The sequence below is a fragment of the Eucalyptus grandis genome, chromosome 1, assembly GCF_016545825.1.
Source record: "Eucalyptus grandis isolate ANBG69807.140 chromosome 1, ASM1654582v1, whole genome shotgun sequence".
Lineage (NCBI taxonomy): Eukaryota > Viridiplantae > Streptophyta > Magnoliopsida > Myrtales > Myrtaceae > Eucalyptus > Eucalyptus grandis.
The window spans coordinates 32,180,641-32,192,087 of NC_052612.1; the positions used below are offsets into that span (position 1 = coordinate 32,180,641).

General features: G+C 37.0%; 1 pseudogene; it reads left to right on the forward strand.

Moving 5' to 3' along the window:
* Positions 1 to 1,486: 1,486 nt before the first annotated feature.
* On the forward strand, positions 1,487 to 4,136 carry LOC120296412 (annotated as a pseudogene).
* The last annotated feature ends 7,311 nt before the right edge of the window (positions 4,137 to 11,447 follow it).

Below are 11,447 nucleotides of genomic sequence, written 5' to 3' on the forward strand. Positions count from 1 at the left end.
ATTACAACTTTTAGTGCAAACACTTATTAGTAGATCACATTATCTCACTAAGTCACTCTTTTGGTATTTCTCTCATGATCACAAACGTTTAGCTCACCAAAGACAAATGTATGATCGAAGGTTGCTCAAACTTTGGAATTATAAATTTTACGCTCTATCTCTTACTTGCTCATTGGTCCTTGATCTCCTTAAATACTCATTCACTTCCAAACTAGCCGTTGGATAGTATCTTAGAGGATCGTCTTCTAATCTACCCATTGGATAGATCTATATCTAGAAGATTTTGTAGCCGTTGAGTGGTAGAAGTAGAATCCCAAATTGATTATGATTACCCATATAAACAAAATCTTGGTTTCCATATGTAGAGCTTCTTCGTTTAGAAAGTTCTTGTCTTCAGTATCCAATTGTTCATAAATTAAATTGAGTCGATCAAATTTATCTTGATGTGGAATCCAAATCATATCACTAGACGTTATATGTTTTGGGCTTGTGTTACATTCTTTCAAGTTGTCTCGTTCTGAATCTGCTACGTTTTAAACTTGTGTCTTGCTCTAGACGTAAAGTTTGAGGGTCTTCAGATTGAAGTAGAGTCTGAGTGTAATAGACTTTACAATCTGGACGTAAATTTGAACATAATCTGCTTCTGAATAGATTTAGCTTTAAGGTCTGGACACAGTCTAAATAAGTTCAGCTTCAGCATAGAGTTTGTCTTTTGGTTCTCAATTCATGTTTAGTTTAGAATTTGTCAGAGTGGGCAGACTTCTAATGTAAAACAAACTTTGACACTAAAGTCTGACAGTCTACAGATTTTGACACAGAAGTCTGGAAATCTTCATAATAGATTTTGGACATGTGCTACGCTCAATATTCTGGTAGTTTTCAGACTTTGACAATATGATTTACATGTTCTATCATCTGCATAGTATATTACTTAACCATTAAACACGTTAATAGCCTTTCATTTATTTTATCATCTTCAAAACATCATAAGAGATTTCCCTAACATTTCTATTGTCCATTAGGACCCTTGTTAAGAGAGCATGATATAATTTTCTCATAATATGCACGAATTGAATTTTCGAAGTGCATTGATTTTTTTTTTTTTGTTATTTAATTTTTTCGCCTAGTGTTTTAAGACAACTCGTTAATAAAACTCATGAAAATAAATTACGTCTTTAATTTCAACCACATACATGGCAATATGACGTGTATCTAGACTTGTCCTATGTATGGATGCACATGCCGACATGAATCTCACAAGTATCTTGCCTAATTTTGTCCTTTATTTGGAAGGAGTAAGAATTCACACGGCAGAGAGAGGTCCCATCAAGTGGACATATCCGAGCAAAATCATGCCCATGCGTGTTTCACACTCGAACTGAAAGTCCACTTAGAATGAATGTGAAACGTCGAGACACAAATGTCTATAAATAGAAGTCTCAAACCAATTTAAACGCAAGCCAATTAGAGCAGCGCCACGCACACGTGAGAGAGAGAGAGAGAGAGAGAGAGAGAGAGAGAGAGAGAGAGAGAGAGAGATGGAAGTCATGCAAGTACTGCACATGAATGGAGGAATGGGAGAAACAAGCTATGCTAACAACTCATTGCTTCAGGTACGTCTCTCATTGTCCCACAGTGGGCACATAAAATCTTGGATTAATCTGCATCTAAAGATTGCTTCGCTGATGATGTACCGCAATATAATCTCTTCATTCTATCTCAAACTAGGGTTCTTTTTCGTTTACCAAGATTTGAAATTCTATATACAAAAACGCCATTTTATTCTACCCTTTGAGGCCATGTGACTATTAATTCCAGAATTTAAATGATCACCCTAATTCATAGATACATTTTCAATCACCGAGATTTCTCTTGAAGAAGAATGTACCTGAAAGGGGAACATTAAAGTGCAACTTATCATTCAAGAATTCAAATGATCACCCTACTTCGCAAATATATTTTTTAATCAACAAGATTTCTCATGAATAAGAATGTACCCAAAAGGGGTATATTAAAGTGCTAGATCTCGCAAGATCGCAATATGGGACAAACTCATTACGTGACACTCTAATTTGGATTAATATAGCAAATATATGGAATGCATAAAATTGGTCATTCTATATGAAGTTCCACTTTTCAATCATCAATATATCATTGTACGAGAATGGAAGGTATAGGTAACAAACGAGATTTATTTCTTTGCACATGAAAAAACTAAAGATGCAAACTTTCTCTCTCTATCTTCAGTTAATGCTTTCTCCTTTTCCTTTTGTAGAGAAAGGTGATATCGATGACGAAGCCCATAACCGAGGCAGCTGTTAGAGCTCTCTTCTCCGCTGTCGACACCACCTTCTGGGGAAGCCTCGCCATCGCGGACTTGGGCTGTTCCTCTGGCCCCAACAGTCTCTTCGCCATGTCTGAGATCATCACCATTATGATTGATCTCTGCAAGGCGACGAACCATGAGCTGCCGGAGTTCCAAGTGTTCTTAAACGATCTCCCAGGGAATGACTTCAATACCATCTTCGGGAGCCTCTTGCCGAGATTCAAAGAGAAGTTGAGTGAGCAAATGAAGAGCAAGTATGGAGCGTCGGCAACATTGCCATGCTTCTTCAATGGTGTTCCTGGTTCCTTCTATGGGAGATTGTTCGCTCGAGAGAGCCTGCACTTGATTCATTCTTCATATAGCCTCATGTGGCTGTCGCAGGTAAATTTTTGGCCCCCAGTTTCATTTGTACAGCCTCAAGGGAAACATCTTGTCCATAAATACTCTTCTCATTATTGATATTGTTTTCTGAAACTATTGTCTAACCACTTCTTTTATTGGGTAAAGTGAAGTATGAGACCGGGGAGGCACAGTTTTAGGGTTTTCTTGGACAGTAGTTGTAAGTCAAACTCACTCTCTCTGTTCGTTCTTTTCTTTTTGTTAGGTCCCACAAGGATTAGAGGGAAACAAAGGCAACATATACATGGCGAGATCGAGCCCTCCGAAGGTGCTTAGGGCATACTACGAGCAATTCCAAAGGGACTTCTCAACGTTCTTGGAGTGTCGTGGGCAAGAGGTGGTGGTGGGAGGGCGTATGGTTTTGACCCTCCTCGGTCGAAGAAGCGACGATCTTTCAAGTGAAGAGTGTTGCTACATTTGGGAGCTCTTGGCAATTGCTCTCTATGAGATGGTCTCCGAGGTAACCCAAAAAAAAAAAAAATCAAAAGAGAACTTGAATAATCACATGAAATATTAGGACAAAATTGAGGTAGATTGTTCTTACTGCCTCTGGTAAAAATTTGGCACTCCAAGACCAATCATAACAATCAATTGGACAGCAAAAAAATGACATTATAATGCGATTTATATGTTTATTCCTTATTCTCAAGTACCTAAAGTATATGCTAGATGACTTCAAAAAATTTCTTGTGAACCTCTAGCTAGAACTTTCACATGAAATTTTTGAACAAAAGCAATAGCAAAATTTGGAAATCCTACATAATTCATGCGATTTCTCTTCCTTAGGAATCTATTCAAGAAAATCAGGGTAGAAGAGACAAAATTATTAGGTGCTTCCACTACGCACTCGTTCCCTCTAGGCATGGTGTAGAAAATGGAATCCAAATTTACATGAGAAGAAAATACATATACTAGTAGTATGCAATAGTTACATTCCCAATTACATAATCAAGTAACTGTGACTTTCATGGAGATATAAACAACTTATGATTTTGCAATTTTTCTAATTTTTGGTAGCAGAATCTAAAATTTTATATCTAACACTAATGCAGGGACTTATAGAAGAAGAGAAACTAGACTCTTTCAACATCCCTCAATACACGCCCTCACCAAAAGAAGTACGATTGGAGGTCCAAAAGCAAGGTTCATTCTAATCGATTGCTTGGAGGTATCCGAAGTGAATTGGAATGTATTTGACACAGATTTTGACCCCAATGTTGTTTCGAAGGATGGGGGATACAATTTGGCTAGGTGCATGAGAGCTGTGGCCGAGCCCTTGCTCATCGATCACTTTGGTGAAGAGATCATGGATGAGATCTTTAAGAGATATAGGGCTCAACTTGCTGCTCGCATGTCTAAGGAAAAGCCTGCTTTTGTCAATGTCGTCATTTCAATGATAAAGATTACTTAGACACGTCACAAAAAATTCATGAATAGATATGCTATGAATATATGTACGTTATAGCGAAGTTAAAATATGAATGTGTCAAGTGTGTTTACCATAATTTGAAGAAGTTGTGTCTGTTTCACTTGTAAGTACTTCATACATCTTATCTTGCGTAAGGAAAATGCATTAGACTACCAATTTGTTTTTGGTCAGAATGAGACTTCCAAGTTGAAGGGCTTGACATTTGGAGTTTTGTTTCAAAGAATATTCTATCGTATATCCCCATAATGCATCGGTTTAACTGAGCAAATTTGGTGTTTTATTGATTTATTTATGCAAGGAAAATAAAAATAAAAGCTAATTGAAGTATCAACGAACCAAATGAAAGGTTTTACTCCAACTTGTAACTGAGAATGTAGACATTTAAAAAAAGTAATGAAGCCATCTACATTTAAGAGCTTGCAGGCATACATAAACTAAAAGTAGGAAGTCACTATAATAATATACAGCACTATGCAGAGGGTTTTCAGCAATAGGACTCAGCCTCAAACATTTCGTAACTCGTTGGATATAGGGATGATATTGGACAATGATGAATAGTTCAAGAATTTAATAATTCGAACAAACACGCTCTTAATTAGCTCTAGCAATTTTGAATGGAGTAATGTTATAGATATTAAGACTCATAACATTGAGATGCGGACCTCTGGAATGCCATAACTTTGCAGAAATGGACATTTAAGTGTTATAACTTACGAAATGTACACTTAAGTATCAAAATCGGAGCAAAATGGATCACTTGAATGCCAATTCGGCCAAAATCTGGCCAAATTGCATACGTTGCATTTTTCCGGCAAAACGAGTGCAAAACGATGCACTGACGTGGCCAAATAATGCAAAAATTGCGTCGTTTTGAGTTACTGTGATAAAAAATAATATAAAATTAATTAAATTAAATTTAGTTAAAATATTTAAAAATAATAATTTTAAAATTAAAAAAATTTAAAAAAAAAATGGGGGGAGGCGTCCTCAGCCACTGCCGCCGCCTCCTCGTCGTCGCTGGGAAGGGCCGATGACGGAGGGGGGAGGGTTGGCTGGGGTCGTCGGGTCCGGCCAAGGGCCGGCGACCCTAGCCGACCAGCCAGCCGAGGGCTCCCGAGCCCTTGCCCTAGATCGGGGCCGACGGCCCTCGCCCGGCCGGCCAAGGGCCACCGCTCGATGAGGGTCGATTCAGCGAGGGCCATTGACGCTCGTCGGATTTGGGCGAGGGTCGCGACCTCGCCTGCATTCGCCCGGGGGACCGGGGGGAAGGAGGAGGAGCGGAAGCAGCCGGCGGTTGAGGAGGAGGAAGAAAAAAGGGGGAGGAGGAGGAGCGGAAGCAGCCGGCGGTTGAGGAGGAGGAAGAAAAAAAGGGGGAAGGAGGAGGGAGGTAGCCGGTGGTGAGGTTGGGGCTGCCAAGCCGACCGGGGTGAGGGCATGTAGGCCCTTCGCTGCCAGTTGGCTGGGGCCGCAGCCCTCGGCCGGCTCGACAGCCCGACCGACCCTCCCCCACCTTCCCGGCGATGGCGGGGAGGTGGCGACAACAAGGGCTCAGCTCTTAGCCGCTAGCGCCTTCCCTCCTCCTCCGTTTCCTTTTTTTTTTTTTAATAAATATAAATTATATTATCATTTTGTTTTAAATTAAATTAAATTAATTTTTATATTATATCAAAATCAAATTATGCCAAAACGACGTTGTTTTGGCTGATTTAAGGGTTTTATTTTGGCCAACACCCGAAACGACGTCGTTTGGGGTGAATTAGAGTTGACTTAGCTCTCCGGCGAGCCACCTCGGCGAGAAATATTAATATTTAAATGCCACGTATGATTTCCGGCTAGCTTCGCCGGAGGTGGCACTCATGTGTCCCACTTTTCTTCAAATGTGGCATTCAAGTGTACATTTTGTAAGTTATGGCACTTAAGTATTTCTTTATGCTAAGTTATGGCACTTGTAGTGTTTTTTTCTCCATAACATTAAATAGGTTCCCTAAATGATGTGGCAAACTGTAAGTATTTATTCAAACTAGTGCGCATGTAATCCTGTAAACCTAGGCTTGGACATGAACCTCGTTGGGTATATAAAATGCCTATTCAGAGACTTCAGGTTTGCTTTCAAGCATAAAGGCCGATTGTTAGACAATAAATTTATTAAAAACAGTGTTTGGTTATGCGTAATCAATACAATCGTAACTAAACGGCCTTTAAGTCACAAGTACTTAAAGCTTGATGCGGTAGACTCACTATTCAGATTGCCATTAAATAAAAAACAAAAGTATATGATAACCTTTTAGTTATCATATTGACAGGTTTAACGAAAGATACTTTATCAAACATTATGATTGAATTAATATATGAACCCACTGCCTATAATATTTTGAATGTTATATTTTTCCTTTTGCATATCTTTCTATATTGTATAAAGAAGGACAACCCACCAATGTAAGAAAACAATTGACGTAAATCAAATTTGATGCATCTACCACCATCTTAAAGTTGAGTACCTCAATACGAAAAAAGAGCAAGGAGAAGTTGACTACCAAACTATTTGTGTTTTAATAGCTAAAACAATTAAGATAACGTAGGTATGTTAGACGATTAAGGGTGCATTTGGAAAACCTTTAAGGAAATGTAAAGGCCTTTAGTCTAAAGGGTTTTGATGAAATGCAAAAACTGCTTGGTAAACTATAATTCAAAAGTGTTTTGAGAAGCAACTTTGGGGGAATGCCGTTTGATAAACACATGTTTGGGAAGTCCTTTGGCATGACCAATTTAAGCTTTTTTTTAAAATTTTTTTCTTTTTTAAAATTGAAAATAAAAACAATGACTTTTTTTTTTTTTCGCACTGAGGTGTAATGTAAAAAAGATATATTAATAAATTCATAAGTAAAAAAATACATCAATGTTGATTTTTTCTCAATAAAAAAAAATAATTTCATTATAATAAACATGGTTACATAGGCATCGAAGAAAGAAATAGATTTTCATTGAAAATTACAAACATCCTTAAGTGTTTACTAAACTCATTGCTATTTGATTACGTAAACACGCAATGTCTGAAAATAAATTATCATTTGAAGTACTAGCCCTTTCATTTGTACTATCAAGATCAATTGAATATCTATAATTGGGATCCAAATCCACTCTTGCAAAATGTCTATCATTGACAGCCTTTCGACGTATATAATTATATAAAACCATCATTGCTACAACAATTTTTACTTGCTTATGGAAAATTTGGCATATACTCTAGAATCTTCCACTTCTTCTTCAATACACCAAAGGCTTGATCAATTTCTGATTATAGCGAGAAATGAACACGATTCAATACTTCTCAATAATCTGTAGGGGCAAGACCTTGTTGAAATTCTGGCAAATGATATCTAACTTCTTTGTATGGTTCCAAAAAACCCGTTGAATTCGGATATCTGGCATCTACTAAATAATATTTACCTACACAAAGATAATGTAAATTTAATCAAGATAGACCATATTAATACATATTAATATACAAAAATCATTAATTAACAAACTTGGAGGAGAATGAAGAAATTGCACATCACGTCTCCCTAGGGCTTCATAGAAAATACAAGTATCATGGGCTTGTCCCTCTCAACCAGCCCAAATATAGATAAATTGCATATTAAAATTATACACCGCTAAGACATTTTGAGTTGTGTACATTTTCGACCAATAACACAAATATGATCTTTTGTTGTATTACCACTGGGATATATGTGCCATCAATAGCTCTAATACAATTCTGAAACAAAAACACAAATATTATTATATGATCAAAATTTGTATGTAGTTCTTTCTTTTTATTATATAATAGAAACATACCTTAAAATATGGATAAAATCTTCAATTTTTTTTTTTTATCTTCTTTGGAACATCCTTAAATTGCCAATCAACCGGTTGAATCATAACTTTTCCCATTTTACATACTTTATCTAATACTAAGCTAAAGTACCTGCTTATGGTTTCTCTAGAGAGTTGAAAGTGCTATTGTGTTAACCTATTACCTATATCATGTCCTAAAATATAAAGAAATATTCAAAGCATTTTTATAACATCAATATTCCTAGTTCCTTCAATACCATAGTGTGTTTCTAAATCATGCATTAAATTATTAAATACAATTTTATCCATTCTAAACACTTGATAGCACCTTATTGGATTAGCATCTTCACCCATCAACTCTCCTAACCATGCATTTCCTAATTTATGATGATTGTCGCGAGCCGATCTCGCCGCCCCTCGAAAAGTCCAAGGGGGAAAAGGTCGGGGTTTAGGGATACTTGGATCATGGGAGTTTCCTCACGAGATCGCGAGCTCTCCCAAGCTCGTACCCCACGTGACATCGGGTTTATTTATGCGATCTAATTGTTTTAACAATCTAAGAATATACAGGAGTCACCACTAGCCTCATTTTGGGGGTCGGCTAGAAACCCAATCGAGGGTCGGGAGAGTTCCCTCGATTCCTACGCAACCAGATATCTAGGTTCGAGGACTCGGGTTCTATTAACGCCCTTTTAGTACCTAAACAATATGTTGTGTTTTTTCCTAACATGTCCATGCGTTTCTTTTTATATTTTCAGGATCATTATTTCTAGACTAAGTAATCATGCATGCATGGTGGATTCCCTTCATTCTATTCTATTCTATTCTATTCCTAAGAAATGAAAGGAAAACAATCAATGAAAATGAAATTGCAAAACATGAAGTAAACAATCAAGAAAAGCAGTTAAACCTAATCATGCAATTCTAAAAATATAAAAGAGAAAACAATTGAAAAAGAAAGGAAACCCGCAACTCGTCGGATTTTATACAATGCATGAAACCCGAGACATATGTCGGGAAAACAAATAGTACATGACAACGGTTGGAATGGACATCGACCTCCACCCTCTTCATGCTTTATCCATGTTTAGGAACTTATTCTAAATCAGTCCAAGAAACTAATAACTAGGTACATGCAAATGAGAGAAGCAAATATCACGTATCAAAACAATCAAAAGAAAGACATCTTTTGTATTCAAAAAGAGTGACTAAAGTCACAAAGTCTCTAGATCAAATTCTAGGTGATATCCCAAATAAATCTCAAAGGGACACTATCATCATATCAACACATGAATTTCCAAAAATACTAGAATATGAACTAGTCAATCTACCATAGAGCAGGGCAACATGGAATATTATCATTTCTTATATGTTTCAAGCCTTGAATTGCCCCAATTTAATGAAAAACAAATGTAACATCAATGCAACATTCTCTCTACATATTCACACAACTAGAACACTCCCAAAATGACATTGAAAATCCTCACATTCCCCATGAGAACAAAATGGCCAGCAAACATTCGTATTATATTCAAAGTTGGAAACGATGACAATGTGATGAGCAATCCATATCCATACATGCCCATCTCACCATGCATATTTATGCACCCTAAGAACTACATAACATTAGTCTCAGGTCATTCATATAAGAACTTCTCATGTCCAGTAGCTTATAGGACTAATATTATGTACATCTTCAACATCAGTTAACATAGCAAATGCACACATGAACATCGAACAGCACATCAATGACACAGCTAAACAATTCCACACACCAGGACATGTGAACAACAAGCAAAGAAATATCGATACTAAAGAACAACATAACTCTGGACATCTTTACAAACAAAAACACACATAGTTTGGATCGGTAGAACACAAATAAGCTATTGGGCAAAGTGATTAGTGCTGGAAGTTGGTTTGATGGTGGATATCTAATATCAATTATCAAACAACAGAACTTTGCTAAAAAAGAGAACAATAGAGCAAGACCATCCCACACGTGATTTACTTTTTTGGTATTATCAACCTCAAAATCTATGCTCAAAAGATCATAGGAAAGTGGCGACAATCAGGCCCACCCAAAAACAGAATATGCATTTCTGACCAAGGCAAATTCCAGATTTCAGAATGGATTAGAAAAAAAATGTTAAACATGACAAATGATGGTCGATTCAGGCGTGAAACATGTCATTTTAAAGCTTGAGATGCCTATTACAAATCTCTAGAAGACATTAAGTCCTAATAATGTCACCTACTAGCTCATTCCAATTAAAACAGAAAATCGCTGTAAGTCAGAACAACAACTCAATCTAAAACTACTGCAGAATCAACAGACTTTGTAAGTATTTTTGAGCGACCAAATGACATCCGTTCAGGACATATCAAATCAAAGCTCTAGAAGTGTATTTTTTTTATGTCTAGAATGGCTCGAGGTCAAAAAACCTCATCTAGCACCTCGTTTCAGCCAAAACAGAAAGTGACATATCAGGTATACGAATTTGCAGATCAAGGCAAATCAAGTTCAAAGAAGATAAGATAATCAGATTCAGCATGTAGATTGAAGATAAGGAGAGAAAACAAGCATAGGAAATCAGCCAAAATGGTCCATCACTAAGCCCATGCATTTTGATCATAATCCTTAGCTTCTACTCTTTCTCATAAACCATATCTGTCAAGACAACAGGGAATAGTTGAATGATAACTCATGTAAAAAAAAAATATGCCTAAAAGAGAATCGTAATCCAGCCTCCATTCAGTTTCATGTTTAGGCATTTCTTTGACAAACTTAAACAACATTGTTGTTGCTGGCCCTAGCAAAAGCTAAATGTAAGCATTAGATGCCAGGTTCACAGATCGGACACCAAAGATATAAAATCCTTTCCTGATATAAAATCATTTGCTGCTGAGGAAATGTTTCTCCACTAAGTTGAACTTCGGGCACAACTCATACCGGTCTAATGACAACTACAAACTCATCAAAGGGGAAAATGCCAGACAGCAGTCCAGATTGAAGTGCACCAATGAATTCACAACTTTTGGGCAGAGAACACATTCAATATTGTGAACAAGGAACTCTAAAAAATGAACACAGCAAAGAGCAGGGGACCAATTTTAATTAAAACAAATCAACTTTCTTCTTGTGCGTGTCCTGCTTGCTCAGCTTGCTTTGCACTAGATATGTATCTAATCCAAGAATTTTAATAACAAATCCTAAAATGGCTAGCTACTAAGTTTTGAAATGAAAGGAAACGAAATACAAGTAAAGTCTATACAACAAAACTAATGTATCGATCAAGCAAAGGAAGCTCTCAATTAGAATCTGAATCGAAACACACATTGATCTAGTTTAGGAATTTTATCGACAGGTGGAGAACATTTCCAGGTTATGGAGTAAATGGCACCAAACAGAACATCATGAACACGACAATTAACATGACCGACACACAAGCTAAG